Genomic DNA, 10,934 nt, shown 5'->3' with positions numbered 1-10,934 from the left:
ACCCAATTTGTAATTCTTAATCCCTTCACCTTTTCATCCTGCCCCCAACCCCCATCTATCACCCCAACAAACTTAGTACCCATCTGACAACATACATAGCTATTACAATATTATTGACTGTATTTCTTATGCTGTACCCTACATCCCCATGACTACTTTGTAATAACCAATTTGTACTTCTTAATCCCTTCCCCTTTCTTACCTATTCCCAACCCACCTCCTGCCTCCATCAAAATGTTCTCTGTATCTATGAGTTTGTTTCTGTATTATTTGTTTGTTTATTCTGTTCTTTAGATTCCACATATCAGCAAAATCACATTGCATCTGTCTTTCTCTGTCTGACATTCTCCACTCAGCACAATGTTTTCCAGGTCCATCCATGCTGCCGCAGATGGCAAGAACCCATTCTTTTCCATGGCCAAGCAATATTCCACTGTATATATGTACCACCTCTTCTTTATCCGTTCTTTCATCGATGGACACCCAGGCTGCCTCCACACCTTGGCCATTGTAAACAATGCGATAGTAGACATATGGATGCACATGTCTCCTTATTGTAGCATTTTGGGTCTCTTTGGATAAATGCCCAGAAGTGGAATTACTGGGTCCTTCTTTGTCTCTTGTTACAGCCTTTCTTATTTTGTCTGGTATAAGTATTGCTACTTCAGCTTTTTATTTATTTATTTATTTATTTTTTGTTTTTTGTTTTTCTATTTTCATGAAATAACTTTTTCCATCCTTTTACTTTCAGTATGTGTGTGCCTTTTGATCTGAAGTGAGTCTCTTGTAGGCAGCATATGTAAGGGTTTGTTTTCTTATCCATTTAGCCACCCTTTCTTTTGATTGGAGCATTTAATCCATTTATACTTAAAGTAATTATTGATAGACATATAGTTATTGCCATTTTATTATTCATATATTTGATCTTTTTGTTGTTGTTGTTGTCTTAAAGAAGTCCCCTAAACATTCCTTATAAATTATGGTTTGGTGGTGATGAACTTCTTTAGCTTTTTCTTGTCTGGGAAGTTCTTTATCTTTCCTTTGTTTCTAAATGATAGCTTTGCTGGGTAGAGTAATCTTAGTTGTAGGTCCTTGCTTTTCATCACTTTGAATATTTCCTGCCAATCCTTACTGGCCTGCAAAGTTTCTGTTGAAAAATCAGCTGACAGTCTAATAGGAGCTCCCTTGTAGGTAACTAACTGCTTTTCTCTGGCTGCTTTTAAGATTCTCTCATTGTCTTTAAACTTTGGCATTTTAATGATCATATGTATGATGTGTCTTGGTGTGGACCTGTTTGGGTTCATCTTGTTTGGGACTCTCTGCACTTCCTGGGCTTGTATGTCTATTTCTTTCACCAGGTTAGGGAAGTTTTCAGTCATTATTTCTTCAAATAGGTTTTCAATTCCTTGCTGTCTCACTTCTCCTATAATGTGAACGTTGGTATGCTTGATGTTGACCCAGAGGCCCCTTAAACTCTCATCATTTTTTTTGGATTCTTCTTTCTTTTTGCTGTTCTGATTGGGTGTTTTTTGCTATGAATACTTTATCTTCTAAATCACTGATTTGATCCTCTGCTTCATCTGAGCTACTGTTGATGCCCTCTGATGTATTCTTCACTTCACTTATTATGTTCTGCATGTCTGATTAGTTCTTTTTTTGTATTTCCATTTTTATGTTTCCTATCTCTTTGTTGAAGTTCTCACTGAGCATCTTTATAACCAGTGTTTGGAATTTTGCATTTGGTAGATTGCTTGTGTCCATTTTGTTTAGTTCTTTTTCTGGAGCTTTGTTCTATTCTTTTATTGGGGACATGTTACTTTGTCTCCCCATTTTGGCTGCCTCCCTGTGTTTGTTTCTATGTATTAGGTAGGGTTGCTATGCCTTCTGGTCTTAGAAGAGTGGCCATATGTAGTAGGTGTCCTGTGGGACCCAGTTGTGCAGCCTCCTTGGTCACCAGAGCCGGGTGCTCCAGGTGTGTCACTCGTGTGGGTTGTGTGTGCCCTCCTGTTGTAGTTGAGACTTGGTTGCTGTTTGCATGTCAACTAGAGGGATTGATCCTCAAGCTGATTGGTTGTGAGGACTGGCTGTGACTACAGTGGAAGAGCTGTGGTTCAGGGGCTCACCCTACAGAACAGGGTGTGCTTCAGCAGAGCGCTGGTGCCTGCCCAGCCTGTCCTTCGGGTCTGTCATCCTTGGAGATGGCTGCGTGATGCTCTGGCTTGGTCCAAAGCTGGCCACTAGGTGTGCCAGCCTTGAGGTCTCCTGGGAGGGGACCCACTACAGGCCAAGTTTATACGCAGCTTGTGCTCTGCCTGGAGACACCTAGTATGAGCCACAAAGCAATTTGCAGATATCCGCCACTTGCCCTGGGTTTCAAGGTGCCTCGAGAGGCCAGTCTGAGAACCAAGGCTGGCTGTCACTAGTGCCAAGCTTAGGGCAGCTCAGCCAGAGGTACGGGATATGCCGAAGCCAGATACTGCTTGTTTGGATTTTGTGACCCTTTGAGAGATTCTATGAAAGTTCACAGCATGAACTAAGACAGGTTGTTTGTACAAAAAAGCCACTGGAAGAGGCTTGGGTATGCCCAAAAGTTAAGTGGGGTGGCATCTCCAGGAAATACTAGGGTGGGGCAGGCAAAAAGTGATAGCCAGTTTGATGGCGACTCAGATATGGGGCCTGCTTGCATCTGCGTGCAGGTAGCAGGGAGGACTCAACAAAGAAACAATGACTTCCACCATCTTCTCAGTCCCGGAAACTGCTGCCCCTCCAGCCCTCGCCCTAAAGCTAGATAATTCCGTTTCTCCCCATATGTTCCTGGCATCTTTTGAACTACTGCTTCATCACAGGAGCTCTGAGTGAGTAAATCTATGCATGGTCCCTTTAAGAGGAGTTCTTGAGACTCCAGCCACCCTCCATCTCACTCAGCCACAATCTCCGCTGGTTTCACAACCAGAAGTTATGGAAACTTCTCTCCCCGGCACTGGAACCCTGAGCTGGGGAGCCCTCATGGGGCTGGGACCCTTTGCTTCTCTAGAGAGGACTTCCACAGCTGAGATATCCCTCCCTATTTTTAATGGTCACATGCAGGTGCGAGACCAGCCTGTTCCATGTCTCTGCCCCTTCTATTAGTCTCAAGGTGGATTTTTCTATATGTCTGTAGTTGTAAGGCTTTGGTTTAGCTAGACTTCAGGTCATTCTCAATAATGGTTGTTCTGTGGTTTAGTTGTAATTGATGTGGTCCTGAGAGGAGGTGAGCACAGTGTTTATCTACTCTGCCATCTTGACCGGAAACCCCTGATAATCATGTATTGGGTCGTTGGAAAAGTCATGACACATTTTTGCAAAGAAAAACATAGAAAAATATATCATGACTTTTCCGACAACCCCATATTTATTTTAATGTGTATTAGGAAAATATATAACAAGCACTTCAAAGCTAAGTACCTACTATGTGCCAGTCATGATGCTAAATGCTTTCTTATATTATCTTTTTAGTTAGAATGGGATGGAGAGACATAATCAGTCATTTGGGAGAGCTTCGTAGGGTCCTCTATAGAAGTAATCTTTACAAAGCAATTGTGATAGCCCAACAAAGACTTAACCTAATCTGTCATCAGAATCAAAAGGACAAAAAACCAGCTGACTTAGTAGGTACTTAGTAAATAGTAGCTATTAGCATAGTAAATGTTTCATAACATTTCCATTCGATCATTCCCAGAGTTCTGAGCTGCATATTGATCAGGGAATTTCTCTTTTCCCTCTTGGAAGTCCTGTAGTACATCATCTATAACATTTATTAATTTGTTCATTCAGTCCACATACGTTCACAGTCACTGCCTTCAAGACTAGTAATTAATGGAAAACTGTTATGCATAATTAGACACCACTAGTGTGCAGCTCTTTTTTAAAAAGCAGCATTTCCATTGGATGTCAACCTTTCCTTTAGTCAGGAAGTAACCAGTGTGCTGTACATTGTTAAGTGAAAGCAAACAGTCGGGTTAAATTCTAATTAAATGTTACCATTGTTATTTGAAAAATAACACCTTAGAGTTGGTGTCAAATTGACTTTTATCAGCAGATAGAATTAGAGCATTTTGTCATTTTAGGGCTGTCTAATACATGTGAATAACACTGCCCGGGAAGCCTTTGTTGACTTTAGTTAAGGATGAAACAAAGATAACTAATATGGTGAGGATGTAAATGAAGGTGTCATTTAGCACAAGAAAGGATTATGTTGTATTTGGTTTTCTCTGAGCCTCTACCGATGCTTTGTAAGTAGGCTGGACATTTTCCTATGCAGTAAATTCCAAATAGAGCTTGTGTTCCTGGTTGACAGCTCAATAGACAAGTTGTTCTCTTTTTTTATGTACAGCTCCTCTACACTGGCTGTCTGAGCAAGGAAATTAGTGGCCTTTCCCAGTGGGCAGAAGGATGACATATGAAGGAGCTTTGAGTTTTAAGAAAGCATGTACTTCCCAAAGGACAAATTAATCAAGAGTTGTCTTAGGATGGGAAGTAAACTCTAGACAGAGTTCACGTATGCAAAGCTGTCGGGAAGGTGGCACGATGTCAGCATGCGTTAGATGCCAGAGGTTTCCTTACTGGTTACTGGTAGAGTCCTCCTGTGTGCCAGCACCGTGGAGCGCCCTGGTCATACAGGACAGTCACTGCCGTCGAGACTCTTAGGTTCCAGAAGAACTGGGTAGATCTACAATTGAGTGTGATTGCGAAGATTCCAAATCGCAAATTTTTCAGTTTCTATCTGTGACCTTGGACATGTTCTTTCACCCCTGTGATGCTCAGGCTCCCCATCTGTAAAACGGGAACGTGAACACCTAACTCACAGGTTCATTGTGAGATTGAAATGAACTATATTAAAAGTTCCAGCCCAGTTCCCTGCATACACAGAGCCCGCCCTCAGGAACCTGCTGGTTTCCTTTGCCCTAATGCCTCCCTTCTTAGATGTAAGCGTGATTTGATGGGACCAGCAAGAGGAAGGTTACATCATGAGACATAAGTCGCACCCAGCCTAGACTATGATAAAGAAAGAGGAGGCAACTGGGTCAAGGGATGCTGTCTCTCTCACCGGAGTTGACTTTACGCACATCGGGTTAGATGTCATTCCGTCTCAGAACAATGTTGTTGTCCTCTCTTGCCATCAACTTTAACTCCCAAGTGAGTGTTGACATCATTCATTCTTTTGTTCCACAGACATCTATTGACTACATAGGCAGTGTGGGTGACAGATGGGTGGCTGACAGAGGAATGGGAAGAGCGCGCGCACTGGAGTCCCATTACTGATGGGTTCCATGCTTAGGAAAGGTACTTCACATCGGCAGTAAATGAAGACTAATTTTTACCTGGTAGGATTGTTCCAATGCTTAAATGAGACAATATATTGTAATGGTTAAATGAAATAATGTGTATTATATAATCCATCTATATACAATACATATGCATACATGATATGTAAAGGGTTGGTACCCAAATTTACACATAATACCATAGTATACCTCAAAGGCTATACACTTCTATGCACAGGGCTGTGTCTATTTGAAAAACAATGTCGTATCATGTTAAGCGTGTGAACTTGGAGTGAACTCTGGAGTTTAAACCTTATCTCCACTACTTACCAGCTGGTGTTCTTGAGAAAAGTACGTACCTCTGAAACTCAACATCCCCAAATTGAAAATTAGGGTAATAATGTCACCTGCCAGGGTTTGTGAGAGTTCAGTAGAATATAACGAACTTCTGTTTAAGGATGAGGGAGTGGCTAGTGGGGGATAGACTAACCCTGTCAGTGACAAAAACATTCAAGTTGGAAAAAGGATAGAACAGCTGTTTTGAAGGCACAAGAGAACAACCAAAGCAGCGATGAATTTTGGTAATATCCAATTTCTTGGTCCAGATAGGAGTTACTTACATGTGCTCACCTTGGGTAAATTAATTGAGCTGTATACTCATGAGTTTTTCTGTATGTAGGCTATATTTCAATAAGAAAATTTACAAAAATGTTGAATGGATTGTTAGAAGCACTGATTATAGCACTAGAACAAAGTATGTGACTCCATCCTGGTCTTTTTCTTGTAATGCCCAAGCCTTGCCTGGTGCCCAACACTTAGGAGACACTCAGAAAATCTCTATGGAACCTAATTGGATTGGAATCTCTGGCTTTTTCCTGGTGCCTCTGGAAAATATATTTCCTCTCCTTTGTTTCGCCTCTCAGAAACCCATTGGCATATCAATTTCTTCCTCTATTGTTTATAGCGAATTCTTTTTTTCCTGCAGAAACTTTAATGGCTGGTCCCTGGTCCCTGGGAGGCATCAGTGGAATACCAAGTTCGATTATAAAGAGGTGTAATTTCTCCAACACTATTAAACTGCCAAAATTGGGGGTGAGTTTTCAAACACACCCTGAACACATGGCAAAACCACGTGTGATGTCCTCATGACCTCGCACTGCCACTTTAGAGGCTTCTCCAAGCAATGTGCTATTCACACCAAAACCAAGGACAGCAGGTTTCTGTAGAGAGACTCCTGAGCACGTAAGCATTTTCCATGCTTATGATGAAACGAAGAACAGAAAATGTTAAAACAGTAAAGAAAGGTTAGCTGTTGACTTAAAATGAAGGCACTGCTCTACCTTTGAATCCTTGAACAAAAAGGCTAGATTGGGAAGAGGCCTTAAAGAAACTGGGCGTTTGGAGGGGTTCTGGATGAAACATCTGAAAGCAGGGAGGTTTCATTGCCCAATGGAAGGAGGGGATCAGCAAGACTGATTCTTACTCTAAGCCCCTCACTCACCTTTGCTTCCCCCCTTTCCAGATACTCCCCTTCTGAACAACAAACTAACTTAACAAATTAGCTCTCCTTCATAAGCGAGTTATAGCCCTTTGGAGCACCAGCTTTATATGTAGGTAAAAGCCAACCTTATGAAGGGGTGAAATAATAAGAACTGGCCACCTGGAGCCGACTCTCAGTTTTGCCTCCTGCTCCTTTCCTCATCCCCAGTCACTCATCCAGTGAAGTTCAAGGGCTGTAAGGTGCCACAGAAAACTTCAGAGTGAGTCAGTTTCAGAGCTCAATTTCTCCTGCTTTTGTTTTGTTTGTTTTGCCTCTGAACATTCTTAAACATGTACCATCTTACTTAGTGATGCATTTAAAAATACTTCCAAAGACTCCTTGTAGTATTTTAGTGATTCTTCATTGGAAAGGTGGCTCAAAGTGCTTATCTGCCAGAAATACAAATCACATTGATGTGTTATCCCCCAAAGGGCAGTTCTTTCCCTAAGAGGAATTCAGGTCCAGCTTTTGAAATATTTTTTTTCCTCATTGCCACATATATTATCCTATGTAGATCTGGCCATTTCTTTGTTCAGCAAATACGTCCTGAGAGCCTACTGTGTGCTCCACCCTGCTTTGGATGCTGGTGATACAGTGAACAATGTAGACCCACTGTGCAAAAAACCACATTGGCATTATCGTGATTTTGCGTATAATGGCTCCTGAAAATGTGTATAAAGTCAAAAGCAGGAAAAAATCTAAACATTAGGCTTATATAGTACAAGGGAGGGTTTGTTCTCAAAGAGCTAAAAAATATTACACAACCTCTATTTACTGCTTGCTTTTTAGTTGCAATTTTGCTAATACATTTCCAACATGTTAGGATGTTTCTAAATTTGTTTTTGTTTTTGCTTTTCCAAAATTGAACACACAATTGATTATGTTAAGCCCCATGAGTATCAGTTTGAAGCTAAAAATTTGTTACTTTAGACACTATATCTATTGATCTCCATGTCAATCTCAGTGCTATTAGGTTTATGATATTTACACCTCTGTCAGAGTATTAGCATTTTAGTTTTTCTGGATTTTACTAATTATGTGAGGATCCAATGCTCTACAGCTTTACCAAACAACATAACAGCTGATCTTTATAAAGTGCTTGCTTTGTTATGGGCATTGAGTTAAGTGAGCATTATCTCACGGATTCCCAGGATAGGACTGCACCTCTGGACCATGTTATAAAACTGTATTGTGTTCAGTTAGTTATTAGAGAGAAACAGAAGTTGATGCAGGTGAAAAGATCATCATGGAATAACAAATAGTACCCAAAACAGAGGATTAGCATTCTTTCAAATTTCAACTTACTCTAATAAAACTGTAGTTATTTCAATGTATGAATGACCTCTTGATTATACTTTTCAAGTAATACAGATACAGAGTCTTTAAAAAGGCTGTCAACCAATAACTTCCAAGTTCTAATTGATTTGGTGTAAATATGCGGTACCCCCTTATCATTGACTAGACACATGTGAGTTGAGAGCCCCACTTTCCCACTATTACTAGTCATGACCTTGGACAAACTACTTAATTCTTTGAACTTCAGTTGACGTGGCTGTAAAATGGGAACAATCATGACAACCTCAGAAGGTTGTAAAAAGGATAAAATAACTTATTATTTGTAAAGAGTGTATAGTTTGAAACCTGGAACATCATAGTCATTCAAAAAATACTTGCATCCCCATTTTGTACAGTCAGGCATATTGCAAGTATTCAATAAATATTTGTTGGAGGTGTTGAATTATGAAATTAACCAGTAAAATGGGGTATAGCATTAAAATAAAAGTAGTTATTAAAGTTGGAAAGAGGGCTGAAACCTTGGAAGCTTTACTCTTTTTTTCCTTTCCTGGTCAGGGAGCACTTCTAAGGCTGGAGGTCTTGGGATGGCCAATTATTTGCCTAATTGCTTTGTTTCTTTCCTAGCCAATGGGTTAGAACATTTCTGTTAAACAAGCATGCCCCAAGGTGAGAGTAAGACTGAAGATGAGAAAGAAGAGAGTGTGCACTTCCTCCTTCTCCTCTGTGCGGGTGAGGCTTCTGCTTTGGGGGATGCTGAGAAGACTTTCCCTGGCTTAGTCTTCTCAGGTTAGTCTTCTTAGGATGGAAGGCAGATGTGGGAGAGGCGAGCTGCCTCTTCTCATCTGCCTTCCCTCTGTCAGATACATGTAGAGGTTCCCAGGGAAACGGGCTTGATGGGAAAGGCACTCATACATTTTTAACTTGGAAAGTCCTTGTCAAAGCCTTAGAAGTAGGTTTCACCAGAGCTCATCAATATCTGGTTTCCCTCTCCTTCTTGCATCCACAGAGGACTCCACTTCCCAGCCTTCTTCCCTGTTAGTGGGGATCAGGTCTGGTTGTAGTCATCATTGCTGTGGCTGATGCAGTATATGTAGGTCACTTCTGAGTCAAAGCACAGGACATGCAGACATGAGATCTCCATGCTCTCTTTTCTTCACCTCATCTGGAGATGTCAGAGGCACCAGATGCGAGTCACCTACAATACTGAGTTACTGCATTGGTCACAGTTGCCCTGGAGAGGGGCTATTTGTTACCGCCTCATAACCTATTGGGTCCTGGCTAATTGAGCCTTTTTAGGAAGGTTTGAAGTGCGGTAGGGAGAATTACATTCTACAAACTAAGCATCTTAAGATTGTGTGAGACAAATAGTCCTGTCTTCCATTAGGGAGAATCAAGACTTGACACGGGAGGTGAGGAGAAGGGAGGCAGTGAGTCTAGGTAAGCTGCAGTGGAATTGTTGTATAAAATAATGCCTGGTTATTTTTTCTGGGTTTTGAATTAGCCTGTAAACTTTCTGCATTCCAGACTTCTCGAGTAAATTTTGTGCTCTGCCTTTCACAAAAGAACCCCCCCTGGAGGCCAGTGTTTTCAAAATGCCTTGAAAACAGCTCACAGCCAAATGCAGCCAAGTCCTATCTGTGACCGAGCTCCTTTGCAAGCTGGGAATGATAATCGCGAGACGCCAAGCTACCATTCTTCCTTCATTCGAAGTGAACAAATTTGGGTCAACATGTGCAGATAGGGGCTTACCACCTCAAGTCATGTACTTGGCTTTGGGATCCAAAGGTGAATGACACACATGCCCTCCCCTCAAGGAGCTCAAAGGCTAGTGGGAGAGAAAGATGCAGAGATAACTAGTTGTACAAGTTAGCCTGGGGAAGTGCTTCAGTTGAGGCCGGGAGGGAGAGGTTCATTCTGACTGGAGTGTGGTGGGGGTTGGGGTGATGGGAAGACGATATGTTTGAGCTAATACTTGAAAGACAAGAAAGACCTTGATGATTTTCTGTGAGTTGTGAAAAACAGCCAGTGTTGTATCTCTAGCCTTTTGGATTTTTATTTCTATGCTGCAGAATACTAGTTCAGGTGATGTGTAATTTGGGCATTTGCAAAGCCCATGTAACCAGAGCTCTGGGCTAATGGGAATATAGTCATAATATTGTCACTGAATGCAAGAACTTGTTGAGATATTTTGCTAAATTGCCCTTATTAATGATTCATCAAATCTTTTTTATGCTTCCTGCATTAAAAAAAAAATCTTGCTACAGAGTTTAACCCACACAGATACCCAGTTCTTGGTCCTCATCAGCCTTCATAAGTGGAGTGAGTTTCCCAGATGTGGTTGTTGACAAGTGAATTTTGGAATTCAACAACAATGAATATGTATAAGGGGGATAAAAGCCTCAGAACAAATCATCCATGATGTACAAAGATCAGTGTCTCTTAAACTGTGGTCCTCAGAATATTATTTTTGGAAACATCATATCTAATATTAACAAAAACGGTTTATGTGGTGTGTGTTCAGTCAGTGTGCCAGCCATCAATGTGTTACCTCTCAGCTCCGAGTTCACCCTTGAGTACCAGCTCCGTCGTGGAGCGTGAAGCATTTCTCCTTTGCAGCAAACATGATATTAAGCTTTGTCAGTAGAGGGCGCTGGAGGGACATCGCAGAAGGGCAGGGATGCTCTCTCTACCTGGTTCCAGACTGTTGTTTTTGTTTCTTCTTGGCTTTTGATGCTACCCTTGTCAATCACACTGGGGATGGGTGGCAGCCCCAGAGCACGCAGTCCCTCAGCAAG

Source organism: Hipposideros armiger, unplaced genomic scaffold (assembly GCF_001890085.2).
Source record: "Hipposideros armiger isolate ML-2016 unplaced genomic scaffold, ASM189008v1 scaffold_1398, whole genome shotgun sequence".
Lineage (NCBI taxonomy): Eukaryota > Metazoa > Chordata > Mammalia > Chiroptera > Hipposideridae > Hipposideros > Hipposideros armiger.
The sequence above is the reverse complement of the archived record's forward strand: the minus strand, read 5'-3'. Positions refer to the sequence as shown.